Here is a 26,160-nt window from a genome sequence, read left to right on the forward strand (position 1 = left end):
TCTTCTACCTTCCTGTGGGCTCCATTCCTGTCTTTTTCATAAACTCCTTGTTCCGTGCCCACATCCATCCCCAACACAGCTATTCCTCAAACTTCAGCATTGGCCCTCCCTCCTTTTGATTCCACCCTTTACCAGAGTGATCTTAGCCTCCTCCTGCCTCCTAGGGCCAGTTCCCTCCTAGTCACACAGGCTAGAGGCATCCATATCCCTCTACCTCTTCTTCCTCCCTTTCCCTCTCCTCCCACATGCAAATGACACCTAAACCATAAGCACTTCCCAGCCCTGCTCACTGCCTTGAGGTAGGCTGTAGGACTTCAGTTATTGTCTTATAGTCTCCAGCCTCTTCAGGCCCCTTCATATGGCCAATGCTGTGTTCTTTCCAAAACCAGATCTGATTGTGCCTCTTTGGCAACTGGGGATCAGTCATTGGCTTTCTACCCATGCAGCCAGGCTTTTCAGTGTTTCTGGGGAAATTAGAAGACAAATTCGGAGCATTTTCCTTAAGTACATCCTTCAATACTTTGATTTTGGGTGTGGGAGAGGAACTTTTAGTCCTGATCGTCACAAATTGTTAAACTTTTTTAGTAAAATCAACCCATGTACTTCAAAGAGAACAAAAGAAGTTCAGGTGATTTTTTTTTAACATATAACAGGAAACTGCAAAGACATTTTATGCTTTGAAAAGGCCATTTGGGGCCACGTTCTCAGATCCCTAGGAAGTTAGCATTCCATTTTCTCTGCCATTATGAGCACTTCACTGGAAAAGTTCAATGAGAATTTTGCCCTGTGGATAAAATTACACCTTCATGCTGATTTCCCATGTCTACCTTTCCAGTCCCGTATTCCACTATTGGCTGTCACTTCTCATTTCCTGCACTTTCACTACTCCAATTTTCCTGCCTGGAATGACCTTCCAACATTTTCTTTTCACAAAATCTCATCCTTCAGAATCCAGCTCTTTTGTCACCTCCTCCAGGAAGCCATCCCACATTCTCCTAAGCAAAGTCACTTGCCAGAAGGCTTTTGTCCTATTCGGGCCCTTAGCATGGTGTGCTGTGATGACTTCTTCACCGGGTCACCTTTCCCACTAGTCCAGGAGCCCTGACTTACACAGTGTTTTATCTCCAAAAGTTAGAATAGTGCTAGTACATACGCTGTGTATGCTCAAGGCATGTCTGGAAAAAAAGAAAACAGGCAGTCAAGTGATTGCTTCCTAACAGGTACAAAGTCTTGGCCACTGGGAGGGGAAAGAAGGAAAAATCTACATTTTGAAAAAATGAGTCATGATCACAATGGCATTTTGTCACCGTAGTACTCCAGTACTCCTTGCTAGCCATGACAGCAGGCACAATTCCCCCATACTTTCCACTTCTGACCTACCCTTCTTGACATCATAACCTCCCACTCTTTCCTAACACTGCACGATATGAATGCTGTAGTCAGATGAAAGTGCAACCTCAAGGGGTCCTTCTGTATTGAAAGTCCAGCCACCTTCCCTCCTCTCTGACTCCTTCCTGGCCTTGAGGTCCAACTCAAATTCCACCTTCTCAGTGAAACCTTTCCTGGCTATTTTAACCCTCATAATGTTTTTCCTCTTAACATCCACAATACTTAAGTTCTTATTAGAATTTAATTATGCTTATTTTGAATTTTACAACATTTATTGGCTACCTTTATTACAGAAGTAATATATTTATATTAGAGAAAAATTTTTTAAAAAGCAAAAGAGAAACCACTTATAGGCTCTTTATTTCAAGAGGACCACTTGAACACTGTGCATATAGCCTTCCAGATTTTTCCTATGCATGCACTGACAATTTTTTTTCACAAGTAGGATTCTACTGTAAATACTGTCATACAAATTATTTTAAATTATACTAATAAAATATTAATATGCCAATATACATAAATTTTCATCACTAATTTTTTCATTATTTTTTTTTTTGGTAGAGATGGGGTTTCACTATGTTGTCCAGGCTGGTCTCAAACGCCTGAGCTCAAGAAATTCACCTGCTTCAGCCTCCCAAAGTGCTGGGACTATAGGCATGAGCCACTGTGCCCAGCCACCAATATTATTTTTAATGGATCCATGATATTCATATTTTATATATGAACCACCATTTATTTAGCCAATCATTTCCTGTAACGCATTTGGATTTTTCCATTTTCTTTTTGCTATCATACAAAAAAGATCTGTACATTCTTAATTTTTTCATTAGTATAAATTCTAACACATACAATTTCTATATAATTTTAAATATTAGTAATATATAAAAGTAAAAAAGCAAATACAAAATTACTACATTTTTCAATTGTTTCATGTATATTAGTTTTGACTCCTTATGTAGATTTAAGTTCCTTAAGGATAGAGTCCAATATTTCTTAATTTTTCACCTCAACATGTAACAGATGCTCAGTAGTGTATGTTGAAAAATTAGTTTATTTCATATACCATATTTCACTAATTTGTTTCATATAAGCTTTTAGATAATAGCGGCATCAATTCTTTACTATAGAAGATCACTACAGACAGTAATATAAGCACATCACTTTCTTTTAGGGACTATTTCCAAAGTTCTTCTTAGGAACTGAGGCAATCTTTGAGGAGATGAAGATAGGACAAATAAGAGATATATAGTTCAAAGGAAAAAGGCTGCCAGCCAAATTTAACAATAGCCAGAAGTAAAATTTTTGCCTTTCCAGTTTGGATTAACCCGATCATTTTTCAAAACATGTGTGAGATTTTGTACAATGAGAAATCTCTTCTTGGCAGTGGTGTGTCCAGAAAGCCGCCAGGAGTGGGCCCCCAAGGTCCTCTGCGCTGTCCAGCAATCCTGCCACATCCCTGGTATTGGTTCACATCTTTTCTCTATCCCCTAAATCTATCCCTCCCTCCTCCACCATCAGTGGATGGTCTGTCTTCTTAATCCACTAAGAAAACAGAATCCCTCAGACAACAGCTTCCCATACTTCCTACCATGATATTCCAGCCTCCCTGCACTTCCCCACCTGTGCTGCCTTTCCTTCTGTTGGTTGGGATGAACTGGCCCCTTTCTCTCTCTGGCTGCTGCTTCTCAGCTTCCTTGGGGGGATCTTCTTTTCTTCATCTTGCTGACCTCTAAATGTCAGAATGCCCCAGGTCTTAAGCCTTAGACTTCTTTTCTTTGCTCCTCTTCACTCATGTTTCCAGTTGCTGTGTTGATGACACACAGATTTCTATCTCTAGCCTGGACTTCCCTCCTAAATTCTAGATTCCCATGTCTGATCACCTGCTCACCTTTTCCACTTAGATGTCCAATAGACATCTGAAATGTACTATATCCAAATCCAAATGTTTCAGCATTTCCCCCATACCTGCTCCTCCTGGATAAATGAACTCTCCATTAATAAGCTGTTCAGTCCAAAATTCAGAATTTCCCTTGACTCTTCTCTCATAACCTACAATGGAATCATCAACAAAGCTTGTCCAGTTTATGTTGAAAATATATCTAGATTCCATTTATGGCTGTCATTTTAGCATTCTATTAATAGTTTCAATCACCATCACCTCTCTCTTGACTTATCTCAACAGCCTCCTACTTGGTCTCTCTGCTTCCATTCCTGTACTTTCCACGACCCAGCAGAGTGATCCTTTAGGAGTCGAGGCCAGGACATGTTCCTTGTCTGCAGAAACCCCTACAGCATCCCACTCCATTCACTTTCGTCAGATTTCACTGGACGTTAACTTTGCCCTGCCATGCCTTATTCAAGGTACCACATTTGAAATTCTGTCTACTGTTCTGCCTAAGAAAAAAGACAATATCTTTTCAACATCATCAAATCCTGTACAAGGTGCTGGAGAGCAAGAAAATCAAAGGCTCAAGAACTGCCCACGTCTTTAGTCTGTCTTCTTTTCCTCATCTGTTTCCTGTATAATTTAATTTTTCCTGTTTTATTTTCTACAATCAAGAAGATTTCTATTATAGAAATAAAGTTTATTTGTTTCAATGCCATGATACAGATTTATTGTCCCTGGAAGTCATATCATGCTTAGATCCAGACAAAGCCCATGCTCTGGATCAACACATGCATGTAATTATATAGGAAAAAAAAATGTGTATCAGGAAAGGTTGAATGCTCCAAGCATGAGAAATAAATTGACCTCCACTCAAGTTACTGCCATGATTATACAGAGGGAAGGACCTGCATCTGTTTCACATCGTAAACACCTAAAGTGCCAGAGCAGCACCACAAGCCCAGGAGTGGCCATGCAAACTCATGATGGAGGTGTTAAGGCTGTCCACAGCCCAGCCTCTACAGCAGTACTGTTAAATGAGTGTCTAGTACTTGACTTACCTTTTTATTTTATTTATTTATTTATTTATTTATTTATTTATTTATTTATTTATTTTTCAGACGGAGTCTCGCTCTGTCGCCCAGGCTGGCCTGCAGTGGTGTGATCTCAGCTCACTGCAAGCTCCACCTCCCAGGTTCACGCCATTCTCCTGCCTCAGCCTCCCCAGTAGCTGGGACTACAGGCTCCCGCCACCACGCCCAGCTACTTTTTTGTATTTTTAGTAGAGATGGGGTTTCACCATGTTAGCCAGGATGGTCTCGATCTCCTGACCTTGTGATCCGCCTGCCTCAGCCTCCCAAAGTGCTGGGATTACAGGCATGAGCCACCACGCCCGGCCTGACTTACCATTTTCATTTCACACAATTCTGAATATATATTTTTTTGCAGACTCGAATTCAAATAACCCACTTCTAACTACCAAAAATAAAGTAGAAAAATGAACTCACTACTAGACTTCAAAGCTTACCTAAAGCAAAGATTTCGTCTTACAGCCACAGAGGTGCATGATTGCAGAACTGGATGTAACCAGAGAGGCTAACTACTCCTAATCCAGCCTCCTTGAATGACTGGATGATGCAACCTATCACGGGTGTATTAGGATTTTTCATCTCTATTTGATGTCCCACCTCATGCTTGAAAATCTCAAAGTGAAAAAGCTCCAGTCTGAGTCTTTAAGCAAGCGGACTAACTGAAATGACCTGTTAGCCTTTGTTGTATCCATCTGAGAAGATCAGCTTGTAGAATCCAGAATGGAGGTGGGAGATCAGCTGGCAGCCGCATTTCCCTCCTCAACCACCCCCACGCTGATGTGCCCAACTCCACTCACAGCTGGGCAGCCACGGCTTGCTTGAAAATAAATGAATCTACACCACTCTCATAGGGATGCTCTCAAGCATCCCTTATTGTGAGAAAAACATTTATTGCTGCTACTAAAATGCATAAAGTTATCTCACCAACACATACTTACAAGAATGAGGAATGTGAAACAGAACCATCCATAAGACTATAAGAAACGGCCTAGCCAGGGCAGACCAGGAATTTGTACTCTGTCCTTGCCAGGGGTCAGGCAGGGACCTCAGAAGCAGAGTGTTTTGTCCTAGGGGGCACCAGACCAGAGGTCAGGAGACTGAGGGCTACTCCTAGCTTTAGGACTTTTCCTTATCTGAAGGTGGGGTCGGTTAGCAGAGAAAATCTCACAGTCGGGTGCAGTGGTGTTAGAAAAATTAGCTCAGCACCTTCAGCTTGCTTTCAGCCATCACTTAGCTTTCCACACAGACATTCCAAATGGGGCCTTTCAAAACTCTGCCCTCAAATGAAGGTGGTTCAGAGCAACACTTAAGATGATATCACAAGACTCCCAGGGCGACGCTTCACTGCTTCCTCAGCATATGCCAGTGCCCGTTTTACAGGGGGGATTTATGATCCTTCTCTCAGTAGAGCGAGCCAAAGTTTTATAATATTCATTAAAAATCAGCACCACATGTAATAATATGGAATACTGCCTGTACACAAGAGGGCCAAGTTATAGGTGTTTAGGGAAACGTCGCAGAATTTTCTGGCCTTGGCAAGAGGTAAAGTTGCAGGCACCAGCACAACACTAACACAACCTTACTTTATTGCAAATGTACATTCAGCCTAAATCCTAATTACCTTCTGTAAAATCCTAGCCACCACCAAGCTTTCTTCTGACAGGGCACTCACACGATGGCCTTTAAGGGCAGTAACAACACCCTAAGAGCCGCAGAAAGGAAAGGCAGGGGAGAGTGGCTGGAAGGCAGTAGCAGCTGGGGCTGAAGCCGGGGAGGTTGGCTTTTAATGTCCTGAAATTGACCGCTCTTTTTCCAAAAACACTGGCTTGAGGGCTTAAGGTTCGCTCAGTGGGGCAGGCGGAGGGCCTCCTGAAAAGCATTCAGAAGTCAACATTCAAAAGGCTGCTTTTACTCGCCCGGTCCCCACCCAAAAGTGAGTCCGGTCAGCTTTGTGGTGGCCAGTGGAGCATCTTTTCTTGCCCCTCGGGGAAAACGCTAGCTAACCCTGGGATCCCAGGTCTCGATGTCTGCTCTCCTTCCCCAGGTGCAGCACCTAGGGCTCTGGACCCTACCCACGTGCCACACCAGCACTCACCACCACTCTCACTCTGCTATGGCCCCAACCCTCGTCTTTCGCGGCCAGGAAGGCCAGGCAGACCGGGGCGGTCAGCCGGGCCGGGAGGAGGGGGCTCTCCGGGCCGCGCGGCCGCACAAAGCGGGGAGATCGGCGGCGGCGGCGTGAGGCGCGCCCCCTCCCGCGAGCCGGCGGAGCGCGCGCGCCCGCCCCCGCCCCCGCCCCCCGCCCCCCGCCCCAGCCCCCGGAGCGCCATTCGCGGAGCGGCTTACGCTAGTCGCCGGGCGTACCGCGCCCCAGCGGCCGGGGAGGTGCGCTGCCCGGCTCCCGTAAAGTTATTGTGAATGGGGAGCGGGTGACGTCAGCGCCGAATGTCAACAATGTAGCGATTGAGAGTGTGGGCGTTCCGGGGAGAGCGCGAGCCGCGCCGCGCGGAGCAAACAGCGCCGAGCCGCCGCCGCCTCAGCAGCAGCAGCAGCAGCGGCAGCAGCAGCGGCCGTGCACGCCTGGGCTGCGGTCGCACAGCGCTAACGTGAGCGGCCGCCGCCCTCGCCACCCCGCCTGCCCACTCCAGCCGCCGCCCCGCTCTCGCTTTCTCCCCGGCCTCCCCTCGCCCCTTCCCCTCCCCCTTCCCGGCGCACTCGGGGGGCTGGGAACGAGCTGCCATGTGATGCGCGTCCTCTCCGCGAGCTTTCGGTGACCCCCGAACCGCCCACCTCGCCGGCTGCCGGGAGGGGGCTGCGAGCCGGGAAGACGCGGAGCGGAGGAGGCGGAAAAGGACGCAAAGTTCTCCGGCGAGGTGAGTCCCGGGCCCCGGACCCCGGGCCCCGGCGCCGGGCGGGGTGGCGGGGCAAGTTTGCGGGGGGAGCGAGCGGGCGGGGAGGCGTGGGGAAGCGGCGCGGGAAGGGAGACCCTGCCGCCGGGCGCGCAGCCGCCCTCCCCGCGCCCTGCCCGCTTTTATGGCATTTTCTAGGAACGCTAAGGGGGTGGGAGCCGAGCCGGCGGCCGCGCCGCGCTGAATATGCGCTCTCCCGCCCGGCTGTTTACGGCGGCTGAGGCGGCATTGTATTTTGTTGGCGTCGAAGGGTGTTTTGGAACAGCAGGGGGAGGAGGAGCAGAGGGTAATAAGTCAGGCGTGGGGAGGGCGGGCTGCAGGGAGGCGCGCGTCTGCGCGAGCCGCAGCAGCTGTCAGACCCGCGGCCCTGCCTCCGACCCAGGGAGGCCCGGGTGCCCCGACCCCCAGCCCGCGATCCCCGCGCAAGGTCGGGCGGCCTCCTCCTTAACCCCCGGCGTGCGCGCCCCGGGCTGCTCCGCTAGGACCTTGGCCGCGGCGCCTTTGCGCTCAGCTGTCAGCCGCCGCCGGGTGGCCCGGACCACCGCGACCGGCGGGGAATCAAAGCCCAAGTTTAGGGTCGCAGGAGGAGGCGAGCTGGGGGCCTCGCGGCGCAGACCTGGGTCGAATCTCTCCTAGCGAAAGATCGGGTTGTCGGAAAGCGTCCCGAGTAGCTAAGACCTAAGGGCTCCAGGCTTCTGAGAGGGAAACCTTGCACCCCCTCTCCCACAGATCCTGCATAAAGTCAAAGTGCAACACACACCCTACACTCCAGTCTCCAAGCCCCAGAAGCTTCACACAGGAGACTGGTTTATGAAGGGGACACTGCCCTCCCCGTCCCCGCGCCGAGGCGCTCCGTGGCCCCGCTGTGCTTCCCTCACCCGGCGGGTGTTCGGGAGCCCGGCGCCGCTGGAGACGGCGGCGGGCGGCGCTCACGGGCTACCCCAGGTGCCCACGGGGGGAGAGACTGGAGCGAGCATCTCCGCGACCTCAGTCTGGCCGAGGATTTGCAGGAACTCGGACCGTGAGGGGAAGCGGGCAAGGCCGGGATTGAGTGTGAAGGGGCGGCACACTCCTGGCTTCCGGGGTCGCGGGCGCGCGGGGCATCCCCAGCACTCTCCCGCGCGTAGGCGAGTTTGGCAACTTGAGGGAAGTTCTGGCGCGGCCGCTGCCGGGGTGGTTTGTCTGTGGCCCAAGGAGGCGCGTCTCGCAGCCTGCCGCCAGGTCACCGCCGTCGCCGTGACCCGTAGCCGCTGGGAAAAGAGAGGGACCGGGGCGCCCCACCCGCGAACGCGAGATGGACCCGCACCCTCCCGGCGGGCCCGCGGACGGCGAGACGCGGCGTTCCTGGTTTCACCTTCGCTGTCTAGTGCTGCAGTCTCTCACTCTCTGTGTAAATTTCATCTGTTGAGTGTATTTAACTAAAAAGGGTAATTACTTTAGATAAAAATCCTTTCCTGCCTAGTGGGAACCTTGGCGGAGATGATGCCTAATGAGATATTTTGCTTTTGTCTGTTTAGAGTAAAATTAGAGATGTTAACGCTGATAACGGTTTTCTCAGATCATTAAAATGTAACATGTAGGAAAGGCATGTCGAGCTGCAAAGGCTCGGGCTGACATGAAAGAAGCTGAGCGTGAAAGACTGCCCCTCCTTTGGCGGAGAGGGCTATTTTGGTAAAGCAGCGGGCGTCTTGCTTAAAATGTGAGCTCGCCCCACCCTGGTTCTCTGGCTCCTCCCGAGTAAACGGCGTTTTTCATTCTTACAGGTAATAATAAACGTGAGTCAAAATGACATCTTGTTAGAATTAGTCTTCAGTCTGTAAGAGAGATTGCCAAATTACAGTGTTGCATTCAAACTGCTCCAGTGAAAGGTCTGTCAGCATTTCCATTGTAAATTCAGTTTTTCTGGAGTTTATAATTTCACCACAAAACTTTGAGTGGCTGAAATGTTTTCCCTTCTAGTGTTCTGGTTTTTAAAAGAAATGTATTGATTGACCATTTCCAGCGTCCTTTTAACTCCTGAAACCTGAATATCTTTCAAATAGGGGACGTCCCAGAAATGGAACACATAACCATGGAATAAAGTATTTTTGTTAGAACATAACTTTATCAGTGCAGAGCCGTATTTTCATTTTGGATGGCGGGAGGCTTCAGGTTTGCCATTTGGTAATCATGAATGTGTTGAGTAAATTCTTCTGCCGTCTGTCTATTCTGCAGGTGGACTGAAATGTCAGTTGGTGGTGTGTTTGCCAGGATTACATGGAGACACACACTCCTCAGTTAAGTGTGTGTCTGAACTCATAGCTAAATTATGAACACTCCTGTTAGTTACTTTTTTGGTTCTTTGTATGTTGCATGTCAAGATCTGCTATGAAGAAGAAGGGGTGAGGTGAAAGGGAGGGAGGGGATCAGGATTCACTTTCAGTATTACCAGTGCCTGGGAGAAAGCCATTTATTCTCTTCCTATTGAATTATGCTCTTTGACTCAGTATCTTCAGGCAATTCTTTTCCAGTGGCTCACCTCTGGCTGCTGTGTAAGGGGCTTAATTATTTGCAAACTGCCTTGAAATCCCTGGATGAAAGGCACTGAATAAGTGCACAGTATTGTTATTCAGATATGGAATTTAATGATCCATTACAGTTCATCAGGAAAATGCACTTTGCAGTGATGGTAGGAAATGTTTCCACCTGATAGAGGGTAATAATAACTGCTTAAAAGTAGATTCAGATTACAGATGAGACAATTAACTCTAGCCATGTGCTCTTCAATTTGTTGCAATTCATTTTGTGATCAAAGTGAGTCACAGAGAGCCAGATGGTCAGGTTCATGTTCAGATCTCTCCTAGGCCAGCCCTTCACTTCTGGGCCCACTGTCTGCACAGCCGACAGGACTTAGTTATTCATTAGCGCTTGTGAGCTGTTTCTCAGAATTCGTAATCGAGGCTCCTGTGATGCCAACAAAAGGGCTCAAGCCAATCTGTATTGTTGAGAGCAGTTTAATTTTACTTGGATTAACTTTCAGCGTCTCTGGTGTGGATCCAGTCTTAACAAAAAGGAAAGAGACCCTAGTGGCTCTCTATCTCTGCTGTGCCTGTCCCCTCTACTGTAGTTTTTGAACCTCAGATTTCAGGGGTGTGACGTCTAGCTTATTGTAAATGCAGGCTTGATTGTTAATGAATGAGAGAATACTTAGATAAATAATTATCTTCCTGTGTGTCCAGGGGGTGAGAGCCAGGACTAGCTTCATGGGCATAAGACCTGTGTAGTTACATAGGCCCCCTTCCCCTTCCCTGGTCAGAAGGACCTCACATTTGGTTTAAGGTTCTGCTGTTTTCTTCGGAAATTCTTAATAATTTTTGAACAAGGGGCCCCTCGTTTCCATTTTTCGCTGAGCCCCACAAATTATGTACCTACCTGGTTCTGGTGAGGAGCAGGGCATAGTGTGGAGTGGCAGGCTGCCCCTACTTAACTCGTTGTAGATTCTTGCCAGGGAAGAGTTGGTAGGACTACTGGCTTTGTGTTGCCACATCATTTGGTTTTTCCAGGGGAAGCTGGATATTGGATATTTATGCGGAATTCCCTGATTTTTGAATATTGGCTCAAATCTTTAAAACACTTTTGGATGAAAGCATATGTAAGAGCTAGAGTCGGCCTGCGGGCTGCTTGTCTCCCACCACTGAACATACTGAAACATCTTTTTTGTTTAATATCTTTGTATGTCTCTATTTTCTAAAGGCCTGGCATATAGTGGATGATTTGTGAGTATGCACCCAATGAATGGTTACAACTAGCTGGAAAATAGAAAGTTGCCAAAAAAACAAAACTCGAAATCAAATCAACACTGAGTCCCACTCAGGGATTGATCAGCTTCCTTTTTAACAGAGAATTCGGCATGAAAGGCCGAACAAATTAATACCATGAGTACAATGCGATTCCTTGCAGGTGAATAATCCATTACTTTTGAACCACCTGCCATATATTTAGTTGTTATTGACCAAATGGGGTAACTTGGCTGGGTAATGCCTGAGGACCTCCATGGGAGTTTGACATTTGAGGACACTCACCAAAATAATAGTTTTGATTTACTGAATCTGCACCATGTGCCAGACCTAGTGCTGACTACCTTACCTGTATGTACCTTATTGACTCCTCAAAGCAACCCTTTGAAATAGGTGTCGTGCCTGTCCATTCTGCAGAGTTGGAAGAACTAATCTCATGTTGGAATGAACTTAATCTGAATATAGTGCGTGTTTTCTTGAATGTCTAAAGGTTGTTTCCCCATTCTATGTACACAGTCCAGTCCTGGAATCAATGACTGGGCATGGTGTAGGACTGTGGCATACGGAGAACATGGTCCCTGCCCTCACATACACAGAACAGAGAACAATATAAAATGTAACATATTTGTCAAAATCTGCAATTCAGATAGCGGACTGACCGGACGCTGTGCATCTGCCTCCCTGTTTCTCTCCTTTCCCTGTCTGGGTGTTGAAGAAGCTTCAGCGACATATGAATTTCTCAGAGGTACTTACAGTTCAGAAGTCAGGGCTGGCTGCAAAAATTGGAATTTCTTTGGAAAAGAAGACAAGCTTTTGGCAGAGCTGGGGCCACATGTGGGAACGCAGCACCAAGGCCTTGGAAATGACGGAAAATTCCTTCTGTCTTGTTAATGGCAATATGTGACCTGTGCTGTCCTCCTATCTTTAAATTTTAAGTAAATATTTACAGATTGTTCAAGTCCAAACTGTGAAACCTGCTGTGAACTAAACATTTTGTAAACTCAGTAAGATTGCCCAAAATGTAACTCACCTTTCACCTTTTTTTTTGTTTGCAATGACATTTAATTTTAAAAAAAGAAAGTAGTTCCTTTTTTTTGGTCAGTTCAGGGTCTTTTAATTTTTTTCCTTTACTTTTTTCTTTTTTGTTAATTTCAAATATCAGTCTATCTAAAACTGAAACTTAATTTTACTATCAGCATGTTACTTAGCTTCTGTAAGGCTGGAAATATCCAAATCTTACCACTATGTCCTTTTCAAGGGCCATTTCATTTCTAAAGAATGTATAAATTGAACCTCATCCTGCTAGTGACACTACTTCAAAACTCAGGCAGGAATTTTGCCATTTGTTTTTCCTTGAGCTATTTTTTTCCAAAATAATAAATCTTCTCAATCCAGAAGCATTTCACGTCCTCCTTCATTCTAGTCATTGGAATTACAGCCAAAATGCCTCTCAGTCTTCCACAGTGACTTCATAATCACCGTTTCTTCAGCATATTCCCTGGTTGACTTCTCTTTTATTCCTTAGCTTCATAATGAATTGCCCTTTGGTTCTGAGATGTGTCATTTTCCTCCCTGACCTTTTTGTTCTTTTCCTGAAGGCTGTAGGACATGCTGCTGCTGATGTGATGAGAGCCGGCGCTTGGTTGCTAGGTCCCTCCTGTCCCTGTGTCAGCTTTCATTGGCTCTTTTCCTAAGCATTTAAATCCTCCACTTTCCAGTCCTCCCATACATCTATTATTCTCTTCATGTGTGCCTGAGCCTATAGCTGGCATGTAGACAAAGTCCCAGTTAGTTACAGAAGAAAGCTTTTTGAGTTTCCAAGACTTCCATCACTCTAGTCTTGGGCCATCTTCTCTTCTCTCTCCTCTGTCACTTTCTGCAGTTACTTCAGGAATTTCCTCAGGATTTTCCAGGAGTCTAACCCAAAGACAGCTTAGACCTTCACTTTGGATTTTAAAGTTGGAAGATCCCAGTGTGGTGATTTCCATTCCACAAGCAGGAAACAAAGTGAATGTACATGCGCAGCATCTTTCCTTAGTATTTCAGTATCCATAGATTTTTGCCAATTTTTCTTTTTTTCCTATCCTGTATTCTTCTAAGCAGTAGAAGCTTGTGGATAGTACAAAATGGGCCAAGTATCCAGAAATACTGTTCCCTAGAGGCAGATGCCTCATTCATTCATTAAACAAATATATACTGAGTATCTCTTATGTGGCAGGCATAGTGTTAGGTGACCACAGTGCTAGTGGGGAGCAAACCCAGTCCTGGCCCCTGGTCTCATGAAACACGTCATCTGGTAGGAAGAATGGCACTCATCAGTTAATAACAGATAACCCACTGCTCATGAAGGAAAGATATTTCATGCACCAGAGTGTCTAATGGGGAGATTTAACCTAGTCGGGAGGTTGGGGAAGCCCTCCCTGAGGAATTGTGGAGTGACCTTCCATCAGGGACAGTCCGAAACTTGAGATTCGCTTTTTCCTCCAGCTTCCTAATCCTATTAATTCACTACTCTCTTTGGCCCTTTGGAGTATTGCATAAGCCATGCTGGAACCTCTGGGGCCATTTTGGCAAATAATAGTTCCTGTATACAGAGTCCAGAATTGATTTATTTACCTGGGTCTTTAGAACCTAATAAAAACAGAAGTTAACTGCCAAGAGTACTGTTGATTTCCATACTTGGAAAAAATACAAGTTAACATTCTTATTTTGAACATATTTAGGGTGATTTTGACAATATTTGAATGATCGGAAGCTACAAAGATATTCTCTCCCAGTCAGCTGATGTGTGTAGGGCCCTTGGTGAAAAAGTGAGTCTAAAATCTGTCTGAAGTCCCTGGCTACTCCAGAGCAGAGGGTCTCCCTCCTCTGTGGCCCAAAGATGATTATTCCAGGCTTGTGCAACCCATGGCCTGCAGGCCTCATGTGTGTTGAATGTGGATCAACACAAATTCAAAAACTTTCTTAAAACATGAGGTTTTTTTGTGTTTTTCATTTTTGCTATTTTTCTTGTTTTAGGTCATCACGTATCATTAGTGTTTAGTGTATTTTATGTGTGGCCCAAGACAGTTCTCCTTCTTCCAGTGTGGCCCAGGGAAGCCAAAAGATTGGACACGTCTTATTTAGACCATTCTTAGATGCAAAATTAAGGAATTTTGACATCATCTATTTAAAATAAATTGATTATACTGCATGCTAACACCCCTCTATTTTCTTTTTCTTTGATGATAGTTAACCTGTATTGAGAGCTTCCTATGTGTGCTGCTCATATTTAACTCATGTAATCCTCAGAGCAACCCAGAGCTAGGTGTGATCACTGGAAGCCACAGCATAGGTGTCACTCAGCTAATGAATGGTAGGACTGGAATTGGACACTAGCTGTCTGATGCCGGGGCCTGTTTTCTTACCGTGTTATGGCTCTCCCTTTTCCTTTTCTTCTTTGTTTGAAGTTGGAACTCTCTTTAGCAGTTCCCAGAAGCAGAAATAAAGGTCACCTCACTCTAAAATATTGGCTGTTGTATTAACATCTATCTTAAAGTTGAAAAATAATTTCTCAGTAAACCTGAGTGAATATATTCCCGTCTTTCACATGGCCCGCTTTCTAATAATTGCTTTCCTTAGGTTTTAGTGTCCATTTAGGGATCAGAAAGTAAAAGTGATGCATGTAAAGGCAAAAGAAGTACTAGGCATATAACTGAAATCCCATGGCTCTGTCTCCAGGGTTTACTTGTAACTCACATTCCTACCCTCTCGTTAGGTGGAGGGAATTTGTTTTTTGCCTTTTTTTTTTTTCTTGGTGGATAAGAAAAGGTAAAAGAAACTCAACCTGTAAGACGTAGAGTGTTCTACTGAGGAGGAAGAATTTCATTGAGAACTAATTCCATCAGAACTCCTAATTAGAAATATTAGCTACCAGTAACAGATAAAAGCAGGTAACCTTTGTTCTCATTCTGGTCAATTTCAGGAAGAGGTTGTCTTGCCAGATTAGCATGTTGCAACTCTCAACTGGAGATTCGAATGGTTTTAAAGGACTCAGGCAGTTGGCATGTCAGTAACCGCCAACTACCTCAGGTTTGCAAGGTCACTGTTTAGAATGCTGACTCAGCTCTGCCTGGGCCAGACACCAAAGTTGTCATCTTTAGTCAAGAGGCATCATTCTCAGGAGCCACTTGAAACATTAAGCACACATTTGAAGCTCAATTTGGGAAATTATCAAGTGTATGATTGTACAGTACTGTGCTTATTTTTCAGAATTTAGTTCAAATTTTGGAGAAGGCTAAATGGGAGATGCTTAGTGTGTCAGTGTTGGAAGTTTTAAGTGATTTAAAAAATCAAGCAGATGAGTGCATAAAGATTTCTATGCAAACAATGATGAGCTTAAAGCTGCTGATTTAGTGTGAGAATTACTTGCATTGATTTGTAGAATATCTGTATGGGTTCAAGATTCCATATTATGCAAATGAATAAGCCCCGAAGAGTCAAACTGAAAAAAAAAATGAAATTAACTGTGAGAAATATTACCCATTCAGTAAGAGGAAAATGTAGACAGAGTTAACCCTTCCTTTTCATACATCTTCTTGGGAAGGTAAGTGCCAGGGATAATGGTCTGTGTCCCAAATGTAAAGAAGCTGGGCACGGTTTGCAGCCAGTTCCCCCATCCTCCTTCTGTCCTCACTTTTTTGTTTCGTGCTGTTTTACCTTTTGGCCACCTAGTCCCCTCAACTAGTCCTTGTCCTTCCCTTCCAAAACCAATCTCAGAGAAAGATTTTATGAACACAGTTTTACTAATATATAGGTAACTGAGCATACTTAGTGCGTTACTTTCCTGAAGCATCAGCGTATTAATAGGAGACAAAGCCAAAGAAGTAAAACTCTAAGGATAAAAACTAGAATTTTGCACACTGGTAACCTGGTGATAGGAGACCATTTCTGAATGAAGAAGGGGCTCGTCATAAACAAACACAACCCTAGACAGAGAATATAGGCAAATGAATTGCAGAATATAAATCACAGTAGTATTAAAATATAAAGAGAAACCTGGCTGTAGAGTCAATGCCCTTCAGTCCCACCTCTCCCCCACCATACCCTCCTCCAGCAACCATGCTATGTTGAGTTGATGGCTCCATCTAGTGCCAGTGTGTGGAACTGTCTTGCAGGACTCCACTGTCATCTCCGGAGCTGGGTATGAAGAGTCCTCTTTCTCTGGGAACACACTGTCTAGTTGGGGACTGCCCTCTAGTTCCTACCTCTTTGTTTTTGCAGTTTAGTTATGCCTTCGTGTCATTCTTTATCCCAGACTTAATTTCTTTGTTTCCCTCTTTCTAGTACACCCTCTTTGTACTTGTTTCTCCTCCTTTTTTCTTTTCCAACTCTCAATTTTTTTTAAAAAAACTACTTACAACTGGTAAGTATAAAGAGTTTTTTTTCTAACACTACTTTATACCAAAGTAAGAGAATTCTATGCATTTTAAATGAAACTAACAATTGAAACCATGTTGGAGAACCAGAATGACCCTAAAGTTGAAGTCCAAAAGTCTCACTTAGAAGACTGTGTCCCTTCATCCTCCTGTAATTAGACATTTCCTCAAACACAGTTGATCAAGAGTGTTTTCTTTTAAATGGTTTTGGAAGTATCATTGTAGTATCATTTTCTACTTTTTAGATTATAAATTTAACCTCTCATATTTTAAGTTCAAGACATTTTCACAGACTATCAAGGAATGCTAGCTCATTGACCTGACCCTTTTTCTATGGGGAAATGTATTCTCAGTTCCAGATAACCAGTTCTGCACATTTGTAGGTCCTGTATAAAATGAGAGAACAGAGATGAATGAGAGGCATTGTCAGACAAAGCCTGGCACATGAGATCTGAATTAGCATACAGGTTTTAAGTCTCCCACATTAAACAGTACATTTTAAATTTCCACTTATGTTAAGCATCTTGATATTGTGGGTTTGAAAGTAAGTCCCCTCTGAAAAACAGGAACTGTGCTTGTCTGTTACCAGTTCTTGTGGTCGATATGGTAACTATTTTGATTTTTCAGAAGGGAGGAAAAGCAGTTAAATCTAGTTAAAATTAAAACCAGTTAAAATTAACTGGCTCGTGAGATTTCAGTGCAGCTGTTCCACACATAGCAACACTGAGAGTGACTTGTTTATTACCATGATTAATTATTATTAGTTGTTACTTCTTTTTGAGCAGTGGCATAGATTATTTATGTTGTTGGTCTAATCTTGGAAAATAGAAACTGCAAGCGTAGAGAGGTTCCCGTTTGCTAATTTGCATGTACCCTGTTTTTGTTTTTGCCAGGTAGGTGTGTGCACCTCACGTACGCGAGAGTAATTTAGCATGTCAGCACTTTCCTACCAGCAATGCTTGCTGACTCATGCAGCTGTTGTAGCGCTCAGCTGGCCGCACTGTAAACTGCCCATAGTACCAGCACCGCCCTTGGAGAGAGCTCCGGGCTGCTGGGCTGGTTAGCGACTGGGCTGGTTAGCTACTGGGAAGCAATTTTCAGATCTGTGATCACTGCTGAACTGGGTCCCCTTCTCCTGCCAGCAGCCAGACACAGCCTTCTGGTTGCAGGGGAGAAAATTGGACAAATTTCTACCTTTGTAGGGACTGCATATTCATAGCATTTTTGGATATACCTCAGGAAAACTCTTTTTGTTTGTTTGTTTTGCTTCACTTTATTTTTCTGGGAATAGTTAAGGGGAGAGGCAAAATGGGCTGATAATAAATGAAAAGGGAATGTGCTGTTATTTCCTACTTAAGACCAGAAGGAGTTTTCATAAACCTTTAACTTAGGCTTTCTTGGTGTAACTGAAACCTGACCCACTTCTCCTCAGTGCAAAGCAGTGTGTCCTGAGTAGGGAAGCAGGGGCGAGGGTGCAAGTGACTAGCCTGACATTGTTTTATGTGGCTCAAGTCCCTAAGTGATGACAGCTTTTGTTTATATCCGTTCCCTGTTATTGAGGTTAAAAAACAAAACAAAAAACTTGACCTCTGATCATTTTAAAGCTAGCATATATTTTCAGAGATGGTTTCACTGTTTGTTTTCAGAGTTCAGTTTTGCTTATTTTCATCGGAAAGTGTGAAATGTTGCTTTTTTGAGGCTTCTAAATAAACTTCCTTTTGTAGATACAAGTTTATCCAATCATCGTAAACTGTCTTGAAAAGGATGATTAAAGTAAGATCAGCTGGGGAAGGGAAAGCTTTGCACACCCTTGAGGAGTTTGCCTCCTTTTTCTTAAGTTTCAGTAAGCATTCTGAAGCAGCTTTGACCAGTAATAAAGAAAAGCCACAGTGACTGTGTGTAACATGATGTTGATGGAAGTTCTTGGTTTCCGCCGATATGAATGACTCATCAGTATCAATAGAATTGTGACTTCTAATAATAACACAGTGCAAGACCTTCAAAACATGTGGTTTTAGCCCTTGCTTTTAGTGAAAGGTTGGAAAATATTAGTTTGAGCTTTTTTTTTTTAATCTCTTTATTTTGCCCAAGTATAAAGTTGTTTTTTGTAGGAATGATGATCCCCCTGTTGTTTTCTCATCTTACTGTTTTTAGTTTCATTATGATTAAGGAGCCAAACTCAGATCATTTCGTTTAGAAATCTCTGCACTAAGCATCTCCTGTCAGGGCTGTGTTTCAGGGAAATGTGGCTGAAAAGCAAATCTTCCCTGAATGCAGAAAGGAAAATACTAGTGCAGACTGCAATCCACTGAGCTACGTGCCTCCTACACAGCATCTATTGCGGAGGGCTGTGGTATTGCTGAGTAGCCATATAGCCCTGTGAGTCATTGTCAAAGGATTCCAAGAGGAAGGTTAACAGAAAATGCGAGTCAGAGGAAACAGCAGAGTGGAGCAGCTAGCTCAGGAAGAATTGTGCTACCTGCTAAGGGGCTGCCCAGATGTCACCGGGAGTTCAGGTGTACGTTCATCTTTTTGCAGCCCATTTCCATATGGCTACATATGGGGACATTTTTGTTTTTTGTTTAGTTTTGGTTGGTTTTGCTGCAGTTTGGCCAGACAATCAGAGATCACTATTTTAGCTCTGTATTACAGTGGTCTTATCCCAGAGCCTTTGCTTTTTGTATTTTGTAGTCAGAGCAACTGAATTTCTAGACTATAAGACCAACATGTATATTTAACATAATCTTTTTCTTTCTAAATGCTTTATTTATTTATTTATTTATATTGAGATGGAATCTTGTCCTGTCGCCCAAGCTGGAGTACAGTGGCACGATCTCGGCTCACTGCAACCTCCACCTCCCAGGTTCAAGTGATCCTCCTGGCTTAGCCTCCTGAGTAGCTGGGCTACAGGCGCATGCCACCATGTCCAGCTAATTTCTGTATTTTTAGTAGGGTGGGGTTTCACCATGTTTGCCAGGCTGGTCTCAAACTCCTGACCTCAAGTGATCTTCCTGCCTCAGCCTCCCAAAGTGCTGGGATTATAGGCGTGAGCCACCGTGCCTGGCCAGACCTAAAAATTGTTATATAATAGTACAAAAGTTAAAAATGCATGAGGATGCCGGGTGCGGTGGCTCACGCCTGTAATCCCAGCACTTTGGGAGGCTGAGGCGGGTGGATCACAAGGTCAGGAGATTGAGACCATCCTGGCTAACACGATGAAACCCTGTTTCTACTAAAAATACAAAAAATTAGCCAGGCGTGGTGGTGGGTGCCTGTAGTCCCAGCTACTCGGGAAGCTGAGGCAGGAGAGTGGCGTGAACCCGGGAAGCGGAGCTTGCAGTGAGCCGAGATCACACCACTGCACTCCAGCCTGGGCGACAGCGAGACTCCATCTCAAAAACAAACAAACAAACAAAAAAAGTGAGTAGTACTTCTGTTCACTGAGCGGTAACTATGGAGAATGAGAAAACAAGCCCAAAGTGGTAAAGATGTTAGTGGCACATAAATAATACTGGTTCAACACACATAGGAATCAATAAAAAAGCCAGGTAACCAAAAAGAAAAATGATACTGTACATTCATATTTTTAAACATGCATTTCACGAAAGAAGAAACCCAATTGGCCAGCAAATATATAAAAATTGCTCAGCTTCATTAATAAGCAAACACATGCAAATTAAAATCATAGTAACATATGATTACACACTCTCTAGATTGGCAGAAATTTTAAAACCTAACAATACCATGTAAAGATGTGAATGAATGGGAGTTTTTGTATTTAGTTGACAGGAGTATAACTTGGTACAATTATATTGGAAAACAATTTGCTGTTACCTAACCAAGTTCAACCTGCAAATAACTTACAACACAGCCATCTTACCCCTAGGTATACTCCTAAGAAAAATGATTACCTATGTGCTTTAAGAAACATGGACAAAACAAAAAATAATTGATGCTGGCAAGGTTATGGAGAAAGAGGAACACTTGTACACTCTTGGTGGGAGTGTAAATTAGTTCAACCATTGTGGAAGACAGTGTGATGATTGCTCAAAGTCCTAAAGACAGAAATGCCATTCAACCCAGCAGTTTGATTACTGTGCATAGACCCAAAAGAATATAAATTATTCTAAGACACATACACATATGTGTTCATTGCAGCACTATTCACAATAAACAAAGACGTTTAATCAACCTAAATGCCCATCAGCGATAGACTAGATAAAGAAAATGTGGTACATACACCATGGAATACTGTGCAGCCATAAAAAAGAATGAGATCATGTCCTTTGCAGGGACATAGATGGAGCTGGCGGCCATTATCCTTAGGAAACTAACACAGGAACGGTAAACCAAACAATGCGCATTCTCACTTATAAGTGGGAGCTAAACAATGAAAATGCATGGACACATAGAGGGGAACAACAGACACTGAGACCTATTAGAGGGTCGGAAAAGGGAGAGAATCAGGAAAAATAACTAATGGATAGCAGGCCTAATACCTGAGTGATGAAATAATCTGTACAGCATACCTCCATGACAGAAGTTTGCCTGTGTAACAAACCAATACATATACATACCCCTGAACTTTTAAAAGAAAAAACATGGACAAAAAAATATTTAAAGAAGCATTGTTCATAAGAGCCAAAAACTGGAAGCAACCCAAATAAATGCCCATCAATATTGAGTCGAATCAACACATTTTGCTATAAGGTATTTATGCACTGTGATACTATTTGGCAATGAAAAATCAATGAGTAAAACCACGTATAGAAGGGTGTGGAGAGGCAGCATTTCTTGGTAGTCAAGAGGAAGGATTGTGCCTGGGTTCAGATTTTGGTTCTGCCACTTATTGTGTGACCTTGGATGAAATTCTGAACTTCAGTGTACCTTAGTTTTCTCATCTGTACATCAGGGAAAATGATGTCTACCTGATAGGATTGTTAGGAAGTTTAAATGGGTTAATATTTGTGACATGCTTAGAATGACTGGCATTCTATATGTGTTTGTTAAATAAAAGTACATCAAAATGGATGAATCTTACAAACAATATTGAAAGAAAGAAGCAAGATAGAAGAATATATACAGTGTGATTCTATTCATGTAAAGTTCAAAAGCATGCGAAATTAAATGTTATTTAGGGATACATACATAGATGGTAAAACTATAAAGAAAATTAATATGGTTTAATACGATTGTCACAAAAAGCAGTGTAACAACTACCTCTAGAGGTGAAGGAGTGGGTATGATAGGGGAGGGGCTCACTGGGGGCTTCTGAGGTCCTGGCAGTGTTTTATCTCCCAACCTGGACAGTGGTCCCAAGGATATTCTTTTTTTACAATTGTTTTTAAAAACTGTATATGGTTTTTATATATGTGTGACTTATTAGATAATAAACATTTTAAAGGATTTATGTGAGTTGTTATAGTAGCAACATGACATTAAATAGGAATAACTGAAAATTCCTACATTTTAGTTAAAAATAATTGTTCAAGTGGAGATTGGAACACTTGCTTGGTGTTATTTCCTCCACAACATTGTGAGCCAGCAGTGCAGTGCAGTGTGATTCTTATAGAAGGCAACACCTCCTTAAGGCCACATTAAGAGAGCTGTCCCCTTTAGATCAAGGAATGTAATGTTCCCACTCAACTATTCTCAGGTCTGGATGTCCCATGTGTGGGATGCTATGCCTTGTCCCAAGGGATTTATTTTAAGAAAGATTTTCACCACAGAGGGAGCATTTTCTGTGATAAAGATGTTTAGGGGTCTGGAAACCTATCAGTTCTAAGAGTGGCCAAAGGAAGTGGGGATTTTCAACATGGAGAAGAGGAGATGTCGGGAGAGAAAGAGTGTCTTCCATCACCAGAAGTGGAAGCAGCCTTTCGTTGTTGCTTCCCTCCCTGTAATATACAAGTCCCTCCCTGTAATGTCTACCCTTGGAGGCAGGTTTCAAGTCCTGGATACTGGAGATGCCCAAGCAGAGGCTGTGGGACCTCCCTTAGACTTGACTGGGGCTGCAATACCCATTGCCTGGTCCCTGGACCAGCAGCATTGGCATCACCTGGAGCTTGTTAGAAATGAAGTCTCAGGCCCACCCACACCTACTGAGTCTGAATCTGCTCTTTCTCAAGATGCCCCTGGCGACTCACATAAACATCAAAATTTGAAAGGCACTGGGCTAAATGTCTCTAAGATTCTTCATGATTCTTAAGATGTAATGATTTTATAGAATAAACTGTATACTCAGCTGAAAATTATCAGTTCATATGGGGACATTATCAATTTAAAACACCTTGGGATGTTACATGTTCACAAAATCATGTATTTGTTGCTAAATTAGTTTTAAATGGATTTGTCCAGTTTCCCCCTAGAGTCAAAGTTAGGTTGCTTATGTATTTGGGCACCTATAAGAATTAAAATATTATATAACATTGTTTCATTTTCTTCTTTCTAACATACAGGACTAGATTCTTGCTTTAAAATTCTCCATTAATGTCTTCAAATTTTTCTTTTATATTCATTAAAAATTCAGAAGCAGATTAGGGTTCTGAATACCTGTTAAGGTATTCAGGATTAAGAATACTCAAAAATAGGCCGGGCGCGGTGGCTCAAGCCTGTAATCCCAGCACTTTGGGAGGCCGAGACGGGCAGATCACGAGGTCAGGAGATCGGGACCATCCTGGCTAACATGGTGAAACCCTGTCTCTACTAAAAAAATACAAAAAATTAGGCGGTCGCCTGTAGTCCCAGCTACTCCGGAGGCTAACGCAGCGTAAACCCGGGAGGCAGAGCTTGCAGTGAGCTGAGATCCGGCCACTGCACTCCAGCCCAGGCGACAGAGCGAGTCTCCGTCTCAAAAAAAAAAAAAAATACTCAAAAATAATATTTAAATAAATATATCTCATTAATACATTGATTTTATATATAGCATATTTTTTCTTCTTATACATAGTCCATATTTTGACCTTATGGGAACCTTTGAAGTCTGAGTATTTTATAATCATTCTCTACAGTATCTCTTTATCTTTTAGATTCTAGATCTGAGATCAGTCAAGTAAAATAGTTTTACCTTTTTCCCCTCAAAAGACCATGACTAACAAGCTCATTTACTTTTTCCTTAAATATATTGCTAATTATCTTTTAACTGATGAAGTTCAAGTGGAATCCATGATTCATTTAATCTTTTCCCCTTTATGTAATTAGTCACTTGTTCTTTTGATGTTCCTAGCAAAACTAATATTTAAAGGGCTAGTCATAAAATTCCACAATAAAAAGTTCTTAAATGACTTAAAAATCACAGATAAAATATGCTTTGCTGTACAGTAAAAATGGAGAAAACCATTTGAATAGAAAATGTTCTTTAAGGCTGTGGGACCATGAGTTATTTGATTTGACCATGTGTTACCAGGTCTGTGTTCTTTTGGTATATAGGACCAAGAAACTACTTTATGGCTTTGATAATGTTTGCCGTATGTATGTCATCTAGATGAGATAATGTATGACAGAGGGCTTTATAAAATGATAAAGTACTGTAGACTTTTGTTTGTTTGTTTGTTTTTGGAGATGGAGTCTCGCTCTGTCACCCAGGCTGGAGTGCAGTGGCACAATCTCGGCTCACTGCAACCTCCACCTCCTGGGTTCAAGCGACTCTCCTGCCTCAGCCTCCTGAGTAGCTGGAATTACAGGCGTGCACCACCATGCCCAGCTAATTTTTGTATTTTTAGTAGAGACGGGGTTTCCCTATGTTGGCCAGGCTGGTCTCAAACTCCTGACCTCAGGTGATCTGCCCACCTCAGCCTCCCAAAGTGCTGGGATTACAGGCATGAGCCACCGTGCCTGGTTGTATTCTTTGATTTTTTTAAGAGCAAGATTTAGGAAGATTACTGCATATCCCTATAGGGTTTGTTGGATTCTCTATTTTTTCAGAATGGTTTGAAATCACATGTTCTAGCTTAAACTCTAAACCTGGTCTGTCTAGTATGGTAGCCATCAGCCACATGTGGCATTTGAGCATGTGAAATGTGGTTGAGATGTGCTGTGCACCAGATTTCAAACAAAAAGGATATAAAATATCTCCTTAATAATTTTTATTATATTGATTACATGTTGAAATGATAATGTGTTGCATATGTAGGATTAACTAATAAATATTCAGATAAGTTTGGCCTGTTCCTTTTTACTTTTTAATGTGGCTACTAGAAATTTAAAATTATATGTGTCTCACCTTATACTTTGATTTCAAAGTACTGGTTTAGTCTGTAAAGTTTAGAGTGATTGAGAGCTCTCAGAGAAAAGAAGATCAGAGCTTAACAGAGAGTTTTAGAGATGAGATGCCACCAACAGAATCCATTTACTTGAAGAAATCCCAATCTGCACCTTTGCCCTACTTTTAGAGATTCCTGCTTTCTTGAACCCACAAAGTAGAGCATTGGGTAACAAGCATTGCTACCCAACTGTATATCTACAATATACAGAGCATTGAAGGGGGATTAAAATAAGTATCACACAAGTCCCTGCCTTTAGGGAAAAAATATAGCCTACTGGGGAAGCAAGATATGAGCACATGAGTTGTTAAATCATGGCTTGAGAGATACATAGCTGTTCAATGCTCGGATCCAAGACTGTTGCAAACAGACGGTCGAGGCAGTAAACAAAAAAGTGCTTCAAAGGAAGGAAAGGTCTCTGTGACCTGGAAGGGTGTCCCACCAGAGGAATGCCTTGGTTCACACTGACAAGTGGGTAGAATTTCAGTGGGCAGAGAGAAAGGGGGTATGGCTGGGTAGGAGGCAAGGTAGAGTGGGAAGAAGGAGGAAAACATGGGAAAGCACAGAACAGTTGAGAAGTCAGTGAGAAGAAGAGATGGATTGAACTGTGAGTAGAATCATTCTCTAGTCCACTTATTCAAGCTTTAATATTTGACATCATCTCCTATAATATTATGTATCTTGACACTCTTCCAAAAGTTATTTACCAAGTGTCTCAAAGTAGAGACTAGGGCAGGACACTTTAACTTTGGGTAGAATAAATGTTGCATACCTTTGATTGTTAGGAAGTTGTTTAAATAGCAAAACTGGTAATATTATCTTGCCAGTTACGTTTATACTAACATTTTGTGTAGAACCATGTAACTTTAAAGGCTTCTTGGATAAGTACATTATTAGTATTTCAGGCAATAGTGCTAAGCATTTGTATATTTTTCTTGCTTAAAATGCCTTCAGTGTTATGTCATTTGATCTTTGCTGTTGGCTCCATTTTATTGAATTTGAAGCCAGAGAAGCTAAGATTGAATAATTAATGGTAGAATCTGGAATTTGAACCTAGCTCTTAAGCTTCTTCCATTTTACTGTGTGAAACACTCTAATTTTCGTCCCTGTAAGTCTGTTTCTTAAGAGAAGCTGATTAATTTTATTTAACTTTTTAATTGAATAATATACATAGAGAAATGTATGCATATAACGTATATTCATCTTACTGATGAATTTCCATAAAGTGAACACACTGTTGTAACCAGTTCCCAGATTAAGACACAGCATTATCAGTGCCCTAGAAATCCCTCAGGCTTCCTTCCAGTAACTACTCCACCCATGGTAGCCACTACTCTGACTTTGGAAAGCATAGATTTGCTTTGCCTGTTTTTGAACTTTATATCAATGGAGATACAGAATGTACTATTTTGTGTCTGCCTTCTTTTACTCG

The 26,160-nt window shown here is 43.0% G+C and overlaps 1 protein-coding gene across 9 annotated transcripts in view; it reads left to right on the forward strand.

Annotated features, from left to right (window-relative positions):
• The first annotated feature begins 6,877 nt into the window (after positions 1 to 6,877).
• The window catches only part of BACH2 (BTB domain and CNC homolog 2), a 367,290-nt gene continuing 348,007 nt past the window's right edge, over positions 6,878 to 26,160 (forward strand). For 7 of the 9 annotated variants that reach the window (XM_015136935.3, XM_077999657.1, XM_077999656.1 and 4 more), the window contains exon 1: positions 6,878 to 7,238. The gene's annotated coding sequence lies outside the window, so the exon portion shown is untranslated. The remainder of the gene's footprint in view (positions 7,239 to 26,160) is intronic. The other 2 variants (XM_077999658.1, XM_077999660.1) reach the window with 2 other exon arrangements.

Source organism: Macaca mulatta, chromosome 4 (assembly GCF_049350105.2).
Source record: "Macaca mulatta isolate MMU2019108-1 chromosome 4, T2T-MMU8v2.0, whole genome shotgun sequence".
Classification (NCBI taxonomy): domain Eukaryota; kingdom Metazoa; phylum Chordata; class Mammalia; order Primates; family Cercopithecidae; genus Macaca; species Macaca mulatta.